General features: G+C 55.9%; 1 long non-coding RNA gene across 3 annotated transcripts in view; it reads right to left on the bottom strand.

Annotated features, from left to right (window-relative positions):
- Positions 1-9,309: 9,309 nt before the first annotated feature.
- The window catches only part of LOC102249042, a 10,089-nt gene continuing 1,339 nt past the window's right edge, over positions 9,310-18,059 (bottom strand). For 2 of the 3 annotated variants that reach the window (XR_313773.2, XR_313772.2), the window contains 4 exons: positions 14,535-14,697; positions 12,115-12,898; positions 11,750-11,894; positions 9,310-11,375 (listed from right to left, as the gene is read on the bottom strand). This is a non-coding gene — a long non-coding RNA (uncharacterized LOC102249042). Of the gene's footprint in view, positions 11,376-11,749; positions 11,895-12,114; positions 12,899-14,534; positions 14,698-17,238; positions 17,309-18,059 lie in introns of those variants that run through there. The other variant, XR_313774.2, reaches the window with a different exon arrangement.

Raw genomic sequence — 18,059 nt, 5'->3', positions numbered from 1 at the left:
CCGGGTGCTGGTGCTGCATGAGAGGCTGAAGTCCAAGACCACGGGGGCCTAGCGGGGCTCGGCACGCCCAGCATAAGAACCTGGGAAAGCTTCCAGGCGCAGAGGCCTGACCCCGGTGCAAAAGGTGGTGTCTGGTATGAGTTCCCTGGTGGCCCCCAGGCCCGGCGATGGCTGGGAAACTGCCCCCACCGCCCTGTGCTCGCCAGGCCTTCTCCTGCTGGGGCCGGCTGGACGTGCGGGTGCATTCCTCGAATTCCAGGGCTTTTCTCTGGGAGGAGGCCTCCTTCCCACAGATAGGCCTCTCCTGGGAGGACTGGGAAAGCTCGGGTTGTGTCTGGGCCGAGCGAAACCAGCCCCCACCCCCGTGCTGCTTGCCACGTGGTAGGCGCTTTGCATGGGAGAATCTGTTTATCCGCCATGGCCTGGCCTGGCGAGAAGTGCCCTCGGGGAGCTGGCCCCCAAGACTGTAACTCCCGGTGCCCCATTCAGGCGAGCTCAGGAGCTGGGGGGACAAGGAGGCCCGAGCCCCAGGCGTGCTGCCTGCCGACTTGCTCAGTGACTTGGTCAGTCGCTGCCCTGTCTGATCCTCAGGCCCGTCTATTGTCCTCCTGGTATCCCCATTTTACAGGTGAGGAAATTGAGGCTCAGAAAGGGGAGGTCACCAGCCTTAAGCCACACAGCCAGTGAGGAGTGGATCTGGCTGCTCCTGGCTCAGCTTGGGCACCACCCCTCCCAAGGCTCAACTGGCTCCCTGTTTCGTTCATTCAACATCATCTTCTTGACCTCTGACCCTGTGAGAGCGTGGTGCTAGCTCCATGTCCCATTCCCTTTGCTTCCATCCTTATTCATAACTAGCTACCTATGGCAACGCTACTCTTCTGAGTGCTTCATGAATCAGCATGTAGGAGCCATGTGGTACAGAGCCTGGCACACAGTAAGTGCTCAGAAAGTGGCAACAGCCCTTTTAGGTCAACCCAGGTGGGCCAAGGCAAGGGGTTTGGAGGTGGAAGGAGCACACAGTAAGTGCTCAGAAAGTGGCAACAGCCCTTTTATGTCAAGGCAAGGGGTTTGGAGGTGGAAGGAGGGGGAATGGTCTTGCCTACAGGCAGAGCTCACAGCTTCAGCTGGTTCCTGGAATCTTCTAGACCTCAGGAGGAGAACATGAGGGGACTCTGCGTTGCCAGAACCACCAGTGTGATCACATAGAAATGTTCCTTGCCAGGAGAAGCATAGTGAAATCGAAGCCAAAGTCGCAGTTTGCCCATTTTGCAGAGAGGAAAACTGAGGCTTAGAGAAGGGAGGTCACCTGGCTTGGCTTAAGCACAGAGGCCCCAGAGCTGCTATGCTCAGCTGCATCGCCTCCAGCCTCTTCCCTTCCCCAATCCATGCCATGTCCTAACAAATTCCCTACCCAATGCCATAAAACACTGGAATCCAACGAGCACCATAGAGCATCCCCAGAGACACCCAGAGCGGTTTCTAAGAACCTAAGAACTGAGACTAAGAAGTGGTCTTGGCACAATACTGCCACCTTCTGGCCATGCCTAGGAACTGCAGCTCTGGCTTGGCCACCTTGAGCATTGATGTGACCTCCTCTGGAGTGCCCACCATCCCCATCCCCATCTCCCATAAAACTGGTCTGATGAACCTTGGAGCAGCATTGGCTATTTTATTTCCATTGACAAGTTGTCCCCATCCTTCAAGGCTTTTCTCGTGTATCATTTCTTCCAGGAAGAGCTGACCCCGTCTTCCAGAGCACGTGGAGGCCTGGAGAAGGGAAGTTAGCCCCGAGAGCTCACAGCCGGTAAGTGGCAAAGCTGGGATTCAGACCAGGTTTCTCAGGAATCTCAATCCTAGGACTGACTTCAAAATCATTAAAAACACCCCGGCAGGCTGGTCTTGAGACAGATCCTGACGATGCGTCCAGGTTCCCAAAGAGAGATAGGTGATCAACTAGCAATGTCTGCCATGGGTGCTGGAAGGGAGGGTAGCAATGTGTGTGCCATGTATTTGCCAGCCCTTCATCTCCACACCCTAAACTCTTCCTACCTGTTTCTCTGTCACCAAAGAGCTCTTTGCCTTCCCAATGAGGTATAAGCTCCCTGACAAGAAGAACCTGGCTTTTCTTTGAAGAACTGACCTAGGCACCAAGTGGTATTGTTAAATATATATATATATACTAGAGGCTCAGTGCACAAATTCAGGCACAGGTGGGGTCCCTCGGCCTGGCCGGTGATCGGGACCGATTGGGGCCGTCTCACCCAGTCCTGATTGGGGCAGTCGAGGCCAGCCAGGGGTAGGGACCGAGGGAGGTTGGCTATGGGAGCACACTGACCACCAGGGGCAGCTCCTGCGTTGAGCATCTGCCCCCTGGTGCTCAGTGCATGTCATAGCAGTCAACCAGTCGTAAAGGTCACTTAGGCTTTTATATATATAAATATTGACAGTGGTTCTGCATGATGGTTGCACAGCAATGTGAATGTACTTAATGCCACTGAATCATACACTTAAAATTATGAAGGTGGTAACTTTTATGTTATGTGCACTTTCCCACAATTAAAAATAAGAGTACCCATTGTATTGACTTCAAAGGTCATGGTCTTGAAAAACAGGCTGACCAAGCCCACTCCTGCTCCTTGAAAATCCACCAGTCCCCCTCTCCCAACTACTTGAGCATCTGCCCCCTGGTGCTCAGTGCATGTCATAGCAGTCAACCAGTCGTAAAGGTCACTTAGGCTTTTATATATATAAATATTGACAGTGGTTCTGCATGATGGTTGCACAGCAATGTGAATGTACTTAATGCCACTGAATCATACACTTAAAATTATGAAGGTGGTAACTTTTATGTTATGTGCACTTTCCCACAATTAAAAATAAGAGTACCCATTGTATTGACTTCAAAGGTCATGGTCTTGAAAAACAGGCTGACCAAGCCCACTCCTGCTCCTTGAAAATCCACCAGTCCCCCTCTCCCAACTACGCATCCCTTTTGCCAGCTAAGAAACAGTCATCTTTGGGTGCGAATCTGCTTTTAATATCAGGATGGTGTTTACACAGAGGATGCGACATTCATGGGTGAAGACAAAGAGCCCAGTTTACACTCCGTCGCTGGGTCCTTGTAAAAATCTGATTTTAATCTACAGCTGAATTTCTGTCCCCACATGCACCCTCCCCGGGAGGCTGTGACGTGGAGAATGTCTCCTCTGGTTTGTTAGAGTAGAACAGTGGGTCCCTGAAAAGACTTTCCAGAAGGGCCTTCGGGGTCTCTGTTGGGATGAGACCAGTCCCCACCCCGGGCGTCCTCCCCGCTCCGTAGGTCAGCATGGGTGACATCACAGCCCTCAAGCAGCGTCCACCATGGCCCCTCCCTCCTGCTGCCTATTAAAGGATTAGGATCCTTTCTTTTCAGCCTGGGTGGCCAGTTCCCCAGCTCATGAGAACCTAAGGAGCGTGGGTTCAGTGGCCTCAAGGCCAGAGCACACATCAGCAGGCTAGGGTTGGGGGCAGGGGGGTGAACAGTGTGCCTACGTGGGCTCGGCGTCCTCTGGTGTTAGGTCAAGGACACATACACACAATGCCATCATCAGTCTCTAAGGTGGCCTAGTCCCATCTTTCTGTCTCCGGGGACAGAAGGTCCCTTACCCACCAAGACACATGTTTCCCTCCCCAGGGCCAGGCTCAGCCTCTCGGAAGCTCACTCCTCCACACTTGCAGGTCCCCCTTGCAGCCCCCTGGACCAAGGGCTCCCATTCCAATGAGACTCTCTTGGACTTGCAGCATGACCACTACCCCCAGATCTCCCGTGGGAGCCACATACCACAGGGGCCTGGGGTGACGGGCTCTCGAGGCTGCTCCTCCCCCAGGCGTCACTGGCAGCTCAGCCAAGCCCCCAGCCTGGCGTGAACACCGTTCTCTGCTTTTTTAATCATTGCAGCGCCGCCTTCAACTGGGGCGAGCAGTTATAGACCCTGCTTATCTCCAGACGGGCCTAGGGGGGTCCTCCTAGTTCCCAAAGGGTCTAATCGGTTATCTACAACTTGACCATAACTCTTATAAGCTCCTCGGAATTCCACCTGGGCCGCATTGTCATCCTAAAACTCAAATCCAACACCTCGCCTCCTGGATCACATCGGTGGCCTCCTACCCCATTGCCCTGAGGACAAAGCCCAACTCCCTGGTTCGGGTCCATTTCCCATCTGTCTCCTGCTACATTCCCCGTAAACCTTCCAGAACCCCTTTGATCCTCTCTGACCCCCCCAGAGCTTTGTGTCCACCATTCCTGCTGCCCAGAACTCACCCCACCACACTCCCCGCCGCCAGGGCTCTGCTGAGAGGTCTCTCTCTTCAGAAAGGCCACGCTGACTGCCCACACCCCCGTCTACCCCGCACCCCCCAACACACTGGCATTAAAGCACTAATCGCCACACATCCCCAATGCCTGGCACTGCACCTGGCACAGAATGTGTGCATTAGTATCCTTGTCTGTCCCCTGGATGCTTTCACAGCCCAGACCATCCCTACCATGGCCCCCACCCACCCCACCCCCACTGAGCTATATAAGCACCATAATGGAAATGCTCGTGTGTGGGTCCCAGCACCCAGAGCAGTGCTTGGCACATAGTAGGTCCTCAGCAGCGTCAAATCTTTGTCATTGAACAAAGCGGAGTTTCCCCAAATGGAAAATGTTTTGAGCTTCCTGCTTTACGTGCAATGTGGCAAGGCTGCCACGAGAGGGCAGCAGGCATGTGTTTCCCCAGCGCAGACTCCAGCCCATCCCCGGTGCTGCCAGCAGCCCATGCACCTTCCGCAAGCTCTTCCTGGGGCCTTCTCCTCTTGTTCCCTTTGCAACCCGGGCCTCACGGCACTGCCAGCACCACTCGGTTAGCTTAGCTGCGCCTGTGACAGCTGCAGCGGCTCTCAACCCAGACCAGCAGCCAACGACCAGAGCACCTTGCCTGCACGGCCTCCAGGCCGGCCTCTGACCCTGTCCCTGAGCTGATCCAACCCTCCAGGCCCTGCATGAGCTGCCCTCTCCCACACACAGACGCTGGCTTTCAGAGGGAGCCAGCAAAACTGGTCCCTCTTCCCATGACCTCCTCCCCTTGATGCCCGCCTACCCCTCCCCCCACCCAGGAACCCCCGGCCTTGTGGCTTTCCCTCTCTGCTCCCAAAGCACCCTTCCTCCACCCTTCCAGACTTCCTTCCAGCCAGACGCCCATCATCTCAGTGCAACTAAATTGCATAGAAGTTAGAAGCGGAGGCTGGGCTAATTCACGCTAAGGTGTAAATGGGTGATGGATTTACACCACTTCTCAATACTCCAAAGTTTAATGTTCTAGGGCTTCCAAAACTGTAATGTCCCCAAATGAAGGACTCCAGGCCCTGGGCTGGTGACTGATGATTTCATATGTCATGGCAGTCTCTGTACACACCAGTACCCCTTCTTAGTGCAACTAAATTGCATAGAAGTTAGAAGCGGAGGCTGGGCTAATTCACGCTAAGGTGTAAATGGGTGATGGATTTACACCACTTCTCAATACTCCAAAGTTTAATGCTCTAGGGCTTCCAAAACTGTAATGTCCCCAAAGGAAGGACTCCAGGCCCTGGGCTGGTGACTGATGATTTCATATGTCATGGCACAGTCTCTGTACACACCAGTCACTCATTCTGACTATTGCAGCTATGAGGCTATTGTTTAAAAGGACCAAACCCAAATGCAGATTATGAGGGTGTATAGAATGTGTCCAGTGGCCAATACCTCGCAAGGCAGACTGTGCTTCTGACCCCACCCCAGCGACACCACTCCCCCATCAAGCCTGAGCCACACCCAGCCCTGCGCCTCCCTTTCGGGTACCATGGTCTTCACAGATTCCAGGTGGCTCTGACCCAGAGCAGTCACCCAAGTCCAAGGCTACTAGCCACACCTCTCCCTGTGTCAGTCAACATTTCAAACGTGGGTCAGCCCCGCCCCAGCCATGCTGACATCCAAGCTGTTAATAGTAACAGTAAGGAGGAGCATTAGACCTGTTGTTAGTCAGAAGGAAATCCACAAGCCGTTAGTTTCTGCTGAGAGGAACAGACCAGGAGGGCAGGAGTTAGTGGAGGTGAAGGAGAGGTTAATGAAGAGCCGGTCAGAGCCAGGCCAGGAGCCTGGAGCCCCCAGAAGGGCAGGGTTGGCTGTTAGCGAGTGGTCAGCCCCTGGGGGCAGCCAGGGCAAGGCAGGGGTTAGCTGGGTGGAGCAATGGTTAGTGCGAGGGAGCCAGAGATTAGCCCAAAGAGACCGCGGTGCCTACTGGAGGTGAGACATACGATCACCCCCAGGTGTGGCCCTGGCCTAGCGGCTGGCGGGCTCTGGGGGAGGCCGGCGGGGACTAGGGTGTGGGTCGGAGCAGCACGGGGAGCCAGGGCTGAGCTCCTGGCTGGCCTGCGGGGCTGCAGGACCCTGCAGGGCCCTGGGGTTCATGTCTTGCTTCCCACATTTCCTCCTATAAACTCCAAACCCAGGGAGGACCTGCTTTCTTCCCAGGCCTCCTCCATGACCCCTGGTAAGAAAAAGGGCCCTATCGACTCCTGGGTGGGCGAGTCCGATATCCCAGCCTCGGGTTTGGGGGAAGGGCCCCTCTACCCACTGCCTGTTGCAGGAGCAGCCCCTCTCACTGGTCTCTTGGCCATGACTTCTCACTGCCTGTGCTAAGGCCGGCAGTTCCCCTCGGGATGACTACTTCCCATCCTTCAAATATGGGAAATGCCCCCTCTGGCTGACTTCCGGCACGAAATGCTCCCCTCAGTGGTGTCGAGTTTGGGAAGAATCCTTTTTATTGACTTCCCGTGTAGGGAAGGCTCTTACTGACTTCCCGTATGGGGACCCCCCCCCCTCATTGACCCCTGTGCATCCACTTCCCATGGGGAAGATCCTACCTCCGCTGCCCTGCAAGGAGGGACACCCCCGGGCCCTTCTCTCTGCTCCCTGGGCTGGGAAACGCCCAGTGCTCCACACTGTAGACCCACAGGCCTCCACACTCACCCCCAAGGATTCCCTGATCCCACCCGGTCCCTGTGGCAACCAGACCCGGCACAGGAGAGAGGCTCGTGCTCAGAGGCCAGCCTCCCAGGTGCACATGACCTCCCCGTCCTCCGGGCCACTGGGATGGTCCGTGGGCTGTCCCCCCACCGCCTCAGACCTGGCCCAATGGGCTCCACTCACAGCCAATTGGGGCAGCCAAGTGGAGCATCTGTCTGCAGGGCCAGCCCCGGGGACATCCGCTTGCCAAAAGGAGGTAGGACCAGCCCCCAGGGGGGCCCAGAGCTCGGCAGGGCTGGGGTTAGTAAGAAGAGAAAAGAGGGTTAGTAGGGGCTGGGTTAGTAAGTCAGAGCACAGCACCAGCAGACAGGGGCACCGCAGCCGCACACACGGAGTCACTAGGAGAAAAGGAGGAACACACGCGGGTCCGTTAGTCTGTTAAGGGACGGTCGGGGTGCACTGGGGGCACCCCCGGGCTAGACAGGTTAGTAACCGAACAGAAGAGCTGCCTACAGAAAAGAAAGCTGAGGAGGAGGAAGAGTGGGGGGAAGAGGCGGTTAGGGGTTCCAAGCAAGTGTGTGGCCGCAGGCAGCGGGGTCTGTGTGCAGGACACCCAGAGGGACCAGGGCCTGGGCGGGGGTCATGATCAACCAGGTGGTCTGGGCCTCCCACCCCCACCCTAACCCTTTTTTCCTTAAGTTTCTGCCAGGTGTCAAGACCTCACTATTCACGGGACTCCTCATTGAAACTAGAAGTAAGGACCAGTCGCCCAGGCTATTGCTCAGGCGAGGTGACTCGCTCATGGGCGCCCAGCAGGAAGGGACCGACCGGTGAGTCCCATTGCACGCCCTGCCCTGGAAGGTGGGTCTGCACAGAGATCCCGGGCCATGGGCGGGGCCTGCTGGAGCCTCGTCTGCCCCCACGTCCCAGCCCCTTTCAAGGCCCTTGAGCTGCGAGGTTAGTAGGGTCTGGCTGCGGGGGGTTAGTAGGACATGCTCGGGCCTGGTTAGTGGGTTAGTCGGTTGGCAGAAGGCCAGGCACCTCGTCACACGTCACAGCGTCCCGGCCGAGCCCTGGGTTAGTAGGTTAATCACCCGCATGCAACACTGCCCGGGCCCCTCCAGCTGCAACCCGCGGCTCCTGCGCCCACCAGCCAGCGAGCTGGGCCTGACCAGGGCAGGGGGTCTGCCTCCCAGCCCCTCCGTCCACCAGAACCAAACCTACCCACGTGGACCCGGCCCAGAAGCATGGTGCTTCTTGACTGTGGGCCTCAAAGACCCTCCCACCAAACACTCCAGTTCCCCTGCAAATTAGACCCTGCTTGTCCTGGCTAGAACCCCCTGCCTGCTTCTGGTCAGCCCCTTCCCAGGGGGCTGGATCCTGTCACACTCACTCGCGCACACGCACACGCGCACACACCAGCGTCTTCCCACAAAAGGCCAGCTGCCCCAGAACCACCGTGTCCAGTGGACTTTCTCTTCCGATCACCAACAGCCAGGCCTCTGGCTGCTCCAACCACTAGCCTGTCTCCTCCTCCTCCTCCCAAAGCTGCACAGAGCTCACCAACACCCAGACCCCAGGTCAGACTTCCCTGCCTCTCCAGGTCTGTGGCCTCTCCAGGTGATGCCTGTGTGTGCCCTACTTATGTCGTCTCCTGTCCTTGCTGTGGTTTTCCCACAGAAACCCCAGCGTTTCCCAGCTCTAAATAACTCTCTGTAAAAAAAATAAATAAATAAAAAGATTGTGCCCCGTCAAGTTTGGGGGGAAACACCTCATCCCCTATCTATCCTTGAGGACGCACAATTCCCACCAGCCTTTTAAAGGCTCTGATTCCTTGCTGTGGTTTTCCCACAGAAACCCCAGCGTTTCTCAGCAATAAATGACGCTCTGTAAAAAATAAAAATAAAAAGATTCTGCCCCGTCAAGGTTGGGGGAAAACACCTCATCCTCTATCTATCCTTGAGGACGCACGATTCCCACCAGCCTTTTAAAGGCTCTGACAAGTCCTGCACTACAGATGCCTGCTGAACTTGAACTCACTTTTTTTAAAAAAGCAATGACGTCTAGAACTCACCTTTGGGATCTCTGCTCGGATTCCCCAGGCCCCTCACCCCTAGGGGAAGCTCTCAGCTAAGCCACCTTTCTCATCCTTCAAGGACCTGACTGGGTCGGCCTTGCGGGGAAGCCTGTCTAGACGGCCACAGCCCACTCCGGGGTTTTCCTCCCGCGCTCGCGGAACCTGGGCCTCCGCGGACTGATTTCTGCCCCATTCTCCAGTTCTCTGTGGGGAGCGGGTCTTCTCCCCCACAGCACAGCGGTGACATCCTGAAGGCTGGCACCTCGCCCCCACATGGCTAACACAGGAAAGGGCTCACGGTAGATGCTCAAGACTGAGGCCACTAGAACTGAAACACCCCAGGACACTTTGGGGCTACCATGGAGGCCGTGAAAAGCAGCCACTTCCCCAAGCTGCTTCGAGAGGGATCTTGAGAGAACAGGCAGGGGAAGGGCTAGTCAGAGATGCCTCCGCACCTGCAGATGCTGAGATTACACCGGATGCCGAACACAGGCAAGTCCTAGCTCTCAACTCCAGGTGGGCGGGCGTGTTTAGGGAGCCAAGATTCGGAGGCAGGCACTGCGCAAGCACTTGACTCTGCGGAATCCCCCCTGCGGCCCCCAGGGGAGCAGATGGAAATCAGACTCACTGAGGGGAGGTTGTACAGCACAGCACACACCCTCGGTGCAAAGCCCAGGCTCTTCCCAGGACATCCCTCTCCCGGGGGCTCCTCCTCACCGCCCTGTGGGTCCCCAAGGCACCCGGGGCCACCCTAGCCAGGGAGAGGATGGTGAAGAGGAGATGGCTCCTGCTTTTCATGTTTGTGGTGACCCCTTATTACAGACTAAACTGTGTCCCTCCCCAAAACCATAGGTTTAAGCCATAACCCCCCAATGTGACTATATTTGGAGATGGAGTACCTTAAAGAGGTAGTTCAGGTTAAATGAGGTCATAAGGGTGGGGCCCTAACCTGATAGGACTGGTGTCCTTACGAAAATAAGAAGAGACACCAGATGTATCCCTCCCCACCCGCACCCCCCAGGTGTGTGCCCAGAGAAAAGGCCACGTGAGGACACCGAGAAGGTGGCCGTCTGCAAGCTGAGCAGAGAGGCCGCAGGAGAAAGCAGCCCTGGCACCCGGATGGCCTTCCAGCTTCAGAACGGTGAGGAAATCCATTTGTGCTTCCCACCTGTCCTGGCAGCTCGAATTGACTGACACAGGCCCCCACCCACCCTGGGAAAACAAGGCCTAGCTCTCAACTTGCCTCAGGGAGTTCCCTGGCAGCTCTTGTGCGTGCCCTGGGACCAGTCCCTCTGGACGCGGCTGGAATGGATGGGGAGCGGGGAGGTGGGCGTGGAGGTGAGCCTGTGCGTGCCTGCGTGGGGCCTGCCCTGCCTGCCTTTGCCCCCAGTGGCAGAATCGAGGACTGTTGCAAGGAGCAGGGGTCTGAGACCCGGCCCGGCCCCTTCGGGTGGTGGGAACGAGGCCCAGTGTCTGTCTCCTTCCGGCGAGTCCCCTGGCCTGGGTCTCCTCCCCTCTGGGAAACAAACCCTCTCCTTTCAGGATAGCACACCAATTGCTATTCCCCCCCTCCCATCACCGCCACCACCACCACCGCCAGCTGCCCCTCCAGGAGCCCATAACATGGGGAGAAGGCCCAGGCTCCGCCCAGACCCTGACTGCCTCCTCCCAGTGACCATCAGAAAGAGGAGATGCCCAGAATATCCCCATCCAAAAAGCGGCCCCGAAATGAGAATCACTCACAAGGCAAATGGCGCGAGACAGATGCCAGCGACCGCGCCTACTGAGCCGCATCCGCCCTCCCTCCCACTGGCAGCTCCTCCCCACTCCCATCCCATGTTCCCATCCCATGCCCCCCCCCCATTTGGTAGGGTCCTTGGGACCTGGTCTTGGGGCGGGTGCAGTCAGGGCCTCTGCCCCGGCCAGGCTCCCTCTGAGCACCAGCAGAGATTCAAGGGGGAGCCAAGTCTGCCCAAGGTCAGGAAGTGACCGCCAGGCCCAGACAGGAAGGCCCAGAAGGGGAGGGCGGGCCGCTGGGCTGCCCTCCCACCCTCGAGCCGGCCGAGGCCAGGTCCTGATTTCGCTGACCCTCGACCAGGGGGCCCGTTATCCATCCACGAGAGTCTGCATCCCAGGAGGTGGGAAGACTAAGGTCTTGGGAGAATTGTCCAGGCTTCCGGAAAACCGCCGAAGGCTGCTCCCTGCGTCCCTGTGGCCAGGTCCCCCAGGCTCCAAAGACAAGACCAGGCCGGAGTCCTGAGCGTGCGGAGCCACCTGGGGAAGGCACGAGCGAGAGGATAAGGACACAGCCTCCATCCCCAGCCTCCGAACCTTACCCCACATCTGAGGGCGGCTGCTCTCCTGTGCCCCCAGCACCTAGACAGGGTGCGGTTGGGGGCTCCGAACACTACTAGGAACAGGAAGTGGTGAGATGCCCCACCTTGAGAGGGCTAGCTGGGAGGATGGAGAAGCAATCATGGGAACCCAGAGCCAGCCCCTGGGCATCACCAGAGAAGTGGCAAGGGTTCCGGTGGGCAGAGAGGGCCTCAGAGCCCTGGGGAGGCCTGGGTTCTTTCCACAACATTCCCTCCAAGGAGACCTCTGCAGCCCCCTCCCGAAATACACCCCCTCCACACACACGTGCATACCTCCCAGGATGGGGAGCCCACTTCCTTGCTGAGACTGGGATCAGGCACATGGTCACGTGATGATCTGAGAGGGCAGAACCATGCACCAGCCGGGCGTTCACGTCCAGATCCACAGGCTGGGAGAAGGGCTCGGTCCGTGTTGGTGCTGAATGAAGGAAGGTGCTGAAATCTGGGCCATCGACCCACCCACCCCCACCAAGACCACACAGAACAAGCCTCCAGCGCCCTGGCTCCCAGGAGCTCGAGGGTCCGGCCAGGCCCAGACCTGGGGAGGGTTTGGGGTGAAGGAAGAATTCCCCTCCCCCCGCCCACTCCATGAAATAAGTTCCATGGACCTTCTCCACCCCACGCCTACCCAGACTTACCCGGCAGCGCCCAGCCAACGCGCTGGCATCCCGGGCCCAGCTCCCGGCTCCCACGTGGACCCCCACAGGCCCATCCTGGAAGACAGAAGAGCCAACCACACTGCAGGAGGAAACCGCAACCAGGCCCCTCCCCGGGCCTGGGCCTGGGCAGGACTCGCCGCTAACCAGCCTATTTCCAGAACTTGCTGTCAGCACAGGGACTGGGCACGGGTCCAGGGTGTGGGGCAGGGGTGCTGAGCCCCCTGCCCTGAGAAGAATGTGCCCTCCAGGCGCGGTGCTGAGATCCCCACGTGACTGCCAAGCAGAGGAGCCCTGGCCGAGTCTTATCAACATGATGACAAAGGGCCAGGACCGAGAAGGCAGGCAGGCCAGCCACCCGGAGTCCCCAACCTCCTCCTGATGCCAGCTCCGCGGTGCGGTGCTCGAGATGAAGTAACTAACTCAGCTCCTCACAACTTCCTGATGGTGGCGTTTATAAAATACTCGTCTCGAGGCCACAAGTGGAGTGCAAAAATGACCCATTGCGGGGCCCCAGAAAGTGGGGACCAGCCCCTTTGTGGCATAGAGGGAGGAAAGTGAATGAGCTGCATCACCAATCTCCCCTCCCACCTGGGGGTCCCAGGATACCACACTTCCCTGCACAGACCAGCACAGGGCAGGCTGGTCGGCTACGGGCTGGTCAGCTTGAATACTTATCTGCAAGGCTGCTTCCTGCGTGGTCTTGACCGTCAGAAGCTCTGAGACATCCCCTCCTCTCACTTCTGCCCCAGGAACTGGCTGCGCTCTGTAAAGAGACCCTCAGAGGAGCATCGTGTGACCTCAACGTCCCTTTCCCTGGCCCCTGTCCGTGTGCCCAGGAGCGTGATGGCCATAAGGCGGTGGGATTTTCAAGGGCAACTTTAGCTCCTAGGTCAAGCCGACAGCTGACTAGGAGGGCAGAGAGGAAGGCTTTGAGGTCAAACACGGGTAACTATGGTCCCCAACCCCACATATCCAATATATGACTCCCAATTAATCCTCAGGTTTAGCCCCTGCCTGGCACACAGTAAATGTTCCAAAAATACTTTTGCCAAGCCCGGCCGGTGTGGCTCAGTGGTTGAGTGTTGGCCCATGAACCAGCAGGTCGAGGTTCAATTCCTGGTCAGGGCACATGCCCGGGTTTGGGCTTGATCCCCAGCAGGGGGCGTGCAGGAGGCAGCCGATCCATGATTCTCTCTCATCATTGATGTTTCCATCTCTCTCTCCCTCTCCCTTCCTCTCTGAAATCAATAAAAAATAAAATACATTTAAAAAATTACTTTCACCAGTTAATGATATTTAAACTTGGAGTAAAACTTTGTGGAATACAGATGTCCCAGAAATACAGGCCATATTTTTCCTGTGGCATATACACCCCCTTGGGGCTGGGGTATATACCCAGTTAGGAAACACAGACCTAATTCAAACCCCATCGTGGTGATTGGATAAACCAACCATAGTACACTCATATAATGAAACCTACTCAGCAGTAAAAAGGGACCAACTATTGATAATACTACAGCACGGATGAACCTCAGAAATATGATACGAGTAAACGAAGCCAGGCGCCAGGGGCCACATGCCTGGCGGTCCCATGTATATGAAATGTACACAGAAGGCAAACCTGTGGAGACAGTAAGTAGGTCAGTGGTTGCCTGGGATTAGGGGTGGGATGGGGAGATTAACGGGAAGTGGGTGTGAGGGGTCTCATGGGGCAAAGAAACGCTCTAAAACCAATTTCCGGTGCTGGGCGCACAACTTGGTAAACTCACTAGAAATCACTGAATTGTGCACTTGAAAGGGATGTGTTATATGATATTTCAATGATGCCTCCACGAAGTTAGATTTAAAAAAGAGGATAGGACTTCTGACACATGCAAAAACAAGTACAAACCTCAAACACATTACACCGAGCAATAAAGAACCCGGACACAAAGGTTCCCATATTAACGGCACTTTCGAATTAATGCTCTTATCTCGAGGCATAGAAAGCCGATTCGTGGCTTCCTGTGAATGGGGCTGGAAGGGGATGGGCAGGGGGACACTTTGGGTGATAAAATGTTTTCTCTCTTGATTGCCATGTTGATTACAAAGGTGTATACATTTATGAAAACACATTGAGATGTATGCTTTAAATAGGTGCGTTTCATTGTATGTAAATTATGCCTCAATAAAGTTTTTGTTTTCAAAAGCCCTTTAGATGTGTTGACAGAGGACAAGCACCAAGAAGGGCTGGATGGAAGGCCATACAGAGACCTGGTGGGGGGCCCGGACCCCAGCATCTCAGCTCCCATTGGCCCACATGAGCCACACCCCACCCACTTGAGGCCAAGGTCAGTGCCCCATGAGGAAAGCTTTGACTGAGGGACTGGACCCCAGAGATTCCTAGGGTCCCCTCCTACCTCTGAGAGTCAGGTCTCAGCGCATACGGATCTCATGGTGGACGGGGTGCAGAGCCTGACGCTGGTCTCTACGTCCCGCGGGTGCACAGGAGAGGAAAGGTCATCTTGGTTACTCCTTTGATGCTGTGAGGGCCGTGGTGGCCTTGTGACATGTCTGGAACTCCTGTCATCAAGAGAGAGATGGAATACTGGTATATAGGTACCCGTGGGCACGTTGGAGAATAGATGCCAGGGGTCCTGGTCTGACATCACAGCCTGTGCCACAAACTGATCTCTTTGGATGCAGATCAGAAATCAAACAGGAAACCGGCTGGCATGGCTCAGTCGTTGAACATCGACCTATGAACCAGGAGGTCACGGGTTCCATTCCAGGTCAGGGCACATGCCCGGGTTTCAAGCTTGATCCCCAGTGTGGGGCGAGCAGAAGGCAGCCAATCCATGGTTCTCTCTCATCATTGATGTTTCTCTCTCTCTCTCCCTCTCCCTTCCTCTCTGAAATCAATAAAAATATATATTTTTTAAAAAGAAGTCAAGCAGGAAACTGACAGGTATCTTGGTCAGGCCAGTGCCAATCAGAACAGCCTAATGCCCGGGGAAAATAGGACTTTACCGCACGGATCCCTGTCCTGCTCTGCCCCCTGGGCGGGAGCATCACCCCTCTGGGCCTGGCTTCTTACCCAGCACCTGGGACAGTCAGTGCCTGCCTCCCAAGGCCGTTGCGAAGACTAAATGGGGCGATGACTATGATCTATCCGCTCGAGTTCTATGGCTCCTGCCCTTGTCCACGCTGCTCATTGACACCACCCATGGGCCATCCAGTTCCCCCCTGAGCTCTGCGCTCCATCCCTGGTCATGAAGGAGCGGCTGCCAGGAAAACATGCATTCGGTTGCACTTTAGGATCCCTCTGGGTGCGGGGTTTTCCCTGACTCGGGGATAAAATAGCTGCCCGGAGATGGGAGGCACACGGGAGAAGTTGGCCTAAATTGCTTTGCTTGAGTGAGTGCTGAGGAATAACAGGCTGAGGGGGGGCGCCGTGCAGGAGACTGGCTGAGGGGGGCTGAGGGGGACCGAGGCTTCAGAGCGGCAGAATGCGCTGTTTCTGGACAAAGTCAAACAACATACACAAAAGAGGGGCTTCGGACTTCAAGTCCCCCTCACACCAGGGAGCCTCTGAGCTGTGTGGGGAGGAGAGAAAGGAGAAAAGCAAGAAGGAGGGGAAGGAAAGGAAGCTAACATTTCCTGAGGACAGATACTGACTGGGGGCACCTTTATAAAAACTGACAAAACAAGACTTGGGTTTCGTTGTCCCCATTTTACAGATGGGGAAACTGAGGCTCGGGGTAAAGTGCGTTGCTCCTAGGTCACCCAGGGAGAAAATGGTGCCAATGGATTGTAAACAGGCCTGTTGAACCCCAAAGGGGCAGAAGGCTTCCGTTCAAATGTAGGGGGTGAGGGGGAGGCTTAAAGGAGAAAAGGCCTGGGGAAGGTATGTGTACATGGCGGACACCGTGGGCATCAGCGTTACTATTACTGTGAAGACACTGGACCAAGACTGTTAAACCATCTCAGATCGGTTTACTCTAATCGCTTCTATGGACTTGAGGCAACTGAGTTCACTTTTAGGAGAGGTGGTATTGTCGTGGAGCAGTGACAAATACACGGTTCCGAGTTATACTAGATTCAAGTTCAAATCCTGACTCTACAGCTAACGTGCTGTGTGACTCTGAGCTGGTCGCTTCACCTCTCTGAGCCTTCGCTTCTCATCTGTCATGCCCAGCTCCCAGGCTCATCATGGGATCTCTATGAGGCAGGGTTCCGCCAGAACCTCGGCAAATGGGAGCTCGCGTTGGTTCCCATGAATGATCTGCTCCACCCCCCTGCACACAACAGTTCAGCCCCTCCCTCCCCTTCATGACTCATTGGGCAGCCTTCTGAGGGGCCCACCTGGCACCACAAGGGAGAAGGGGACACCTGCCGCATCTGATCCAATCAGCCGACAGAGGGCTGGGGAGACAGATGTCACCCTCAGCCGGCCTTTGCCTCTGCCCCTGAGTATCTCTGGCTATTGTTCAGAGCTCCAGCTGACAGAGGAGCCAGGCTGCAGACACAGAGGAAGGATGCCCGGGGGACAAAGGGCTCTGCTATAAGTTATTCACCAGCCCATTGAACCTGCACAATGGGCCCCGTGCTCCAGAGATAGGACACTCAAACAGCCCCAGGGTCACCCCAAGAACCAACAGCCCAATACAAAGAAAAGCAAATAACTAAGTATCTATACAAAGGGGGGGGGGGGGGGTCCTGAGTAAGTGAGCTCAGCCTGAACACAGTGGGTGCACTATAGCAGCAATGTCTGTATTAAGCACCTACTGGGCGTCAGGCATTTTACACACACTGGTTCATAACCTCACAACAGCTTTTTAAATCGGGGACTCTGATTCCCACTTTACAGAGAAGGAGACTGAGGCTCAGAGAAGGGAAATGACCTCCTTCCTGAGGCTGACACAGGGTAGGTGGAGAGGGTAGTGTGGCTCTCAGTCTTTCCTCTTCCCACCACACCGCGCTGCCTCAGTGAGTGATAAATTCAGAGCATAATCCTGCTCTGGTGGAAGCGTGGAGAGAAAGGGCCAGAGAAAAGAACTTAAAAATGAAGGAGTAAAAAACAAACAAAACAAACAAACAAACGAAACAACTGGCAGGTCTCACAATAGGGAGCTGAGTAGAGTGAGCATGTTTGCTTCATGAAACACCAGTCCTCTGACAATGCAGGTAAAACCACGGAGAAACTCATCCCATGGGACCTGTTAAAGCGGCAGACGGGTAGCACAGCTTCAATTAGTATTTCCAGTAACAGAAATGGATGCCGGAAGAACACACATGAAAATGGTCGGTACAGAAGTTATTCTTGGGTGATGAAACTACGGACTTTCCTTCCCTTTTCCCCTAACGCTCCTCCGATTATCACGCATTTTATTAAACTTAGGAAATTCCTAAAAATCACCAAACATTGTAAAATTCTCATTTTGGAAGCAGGCCTAGCTTGAGGGAGTGCCGAGAAATAGGGACGCTCCTGGGACAACAGGCTGGGCGGGGCAGGAAGGCTTCCACATCATTGCCCAGGGTCATTGAATCATAAAATACCTGGGCCTTATGGGCAGAGGGGACGCTACCCTTAAAATTCTTTCCACATGGAATTAACTACACGGAGCATGGGATGAGTTCAAAGCCACGCAAAGCTTGGTGGAGGGAACCATTCTGCACCGGGGTTCTGGGCGAGGGGTGAGGGGAGGGACTGTTCTCTCCACAGATGGTCTGACCACCTGCACGAGGAGGAGCCGAGGAGCGGGAGGCGGGGGTCTGAGGACACACCCAGATGCCCAGCCCCACCCCGTCCTGCTGACTCATCCCCTGGCCACGTGGCCCGGGCGCCTGCGTATTGGGAGCCCCGCCCCTGAAGTCTCAGCGCCGCGGTCCTCAGGTCTCCCTGTCCGTCAAGTGGAGCGAGTTACTCATCCCCGGCCCCCAGC

The sequence above is a fragment of the Myotis brandtii genome, unplaced genomic scaffold, assembly GCF_000412655.1.
Source record: "Myotis brandtii unplaced genomic scaffold, ASM41265v1 scaffold303, whole genome shotgun sequence".
Lineage (NCBI taxonomy): Eukaryota > Metazoa > Chordata > Mammalia > Chiroptera > Vespertilionidae > Myotis > Myotis brandtii.
The sequence above is the reverse complement of the archived record's forward strand: the minus strand, read 5'-3'. Positions and strand labels throughout refer to the sequence as shown.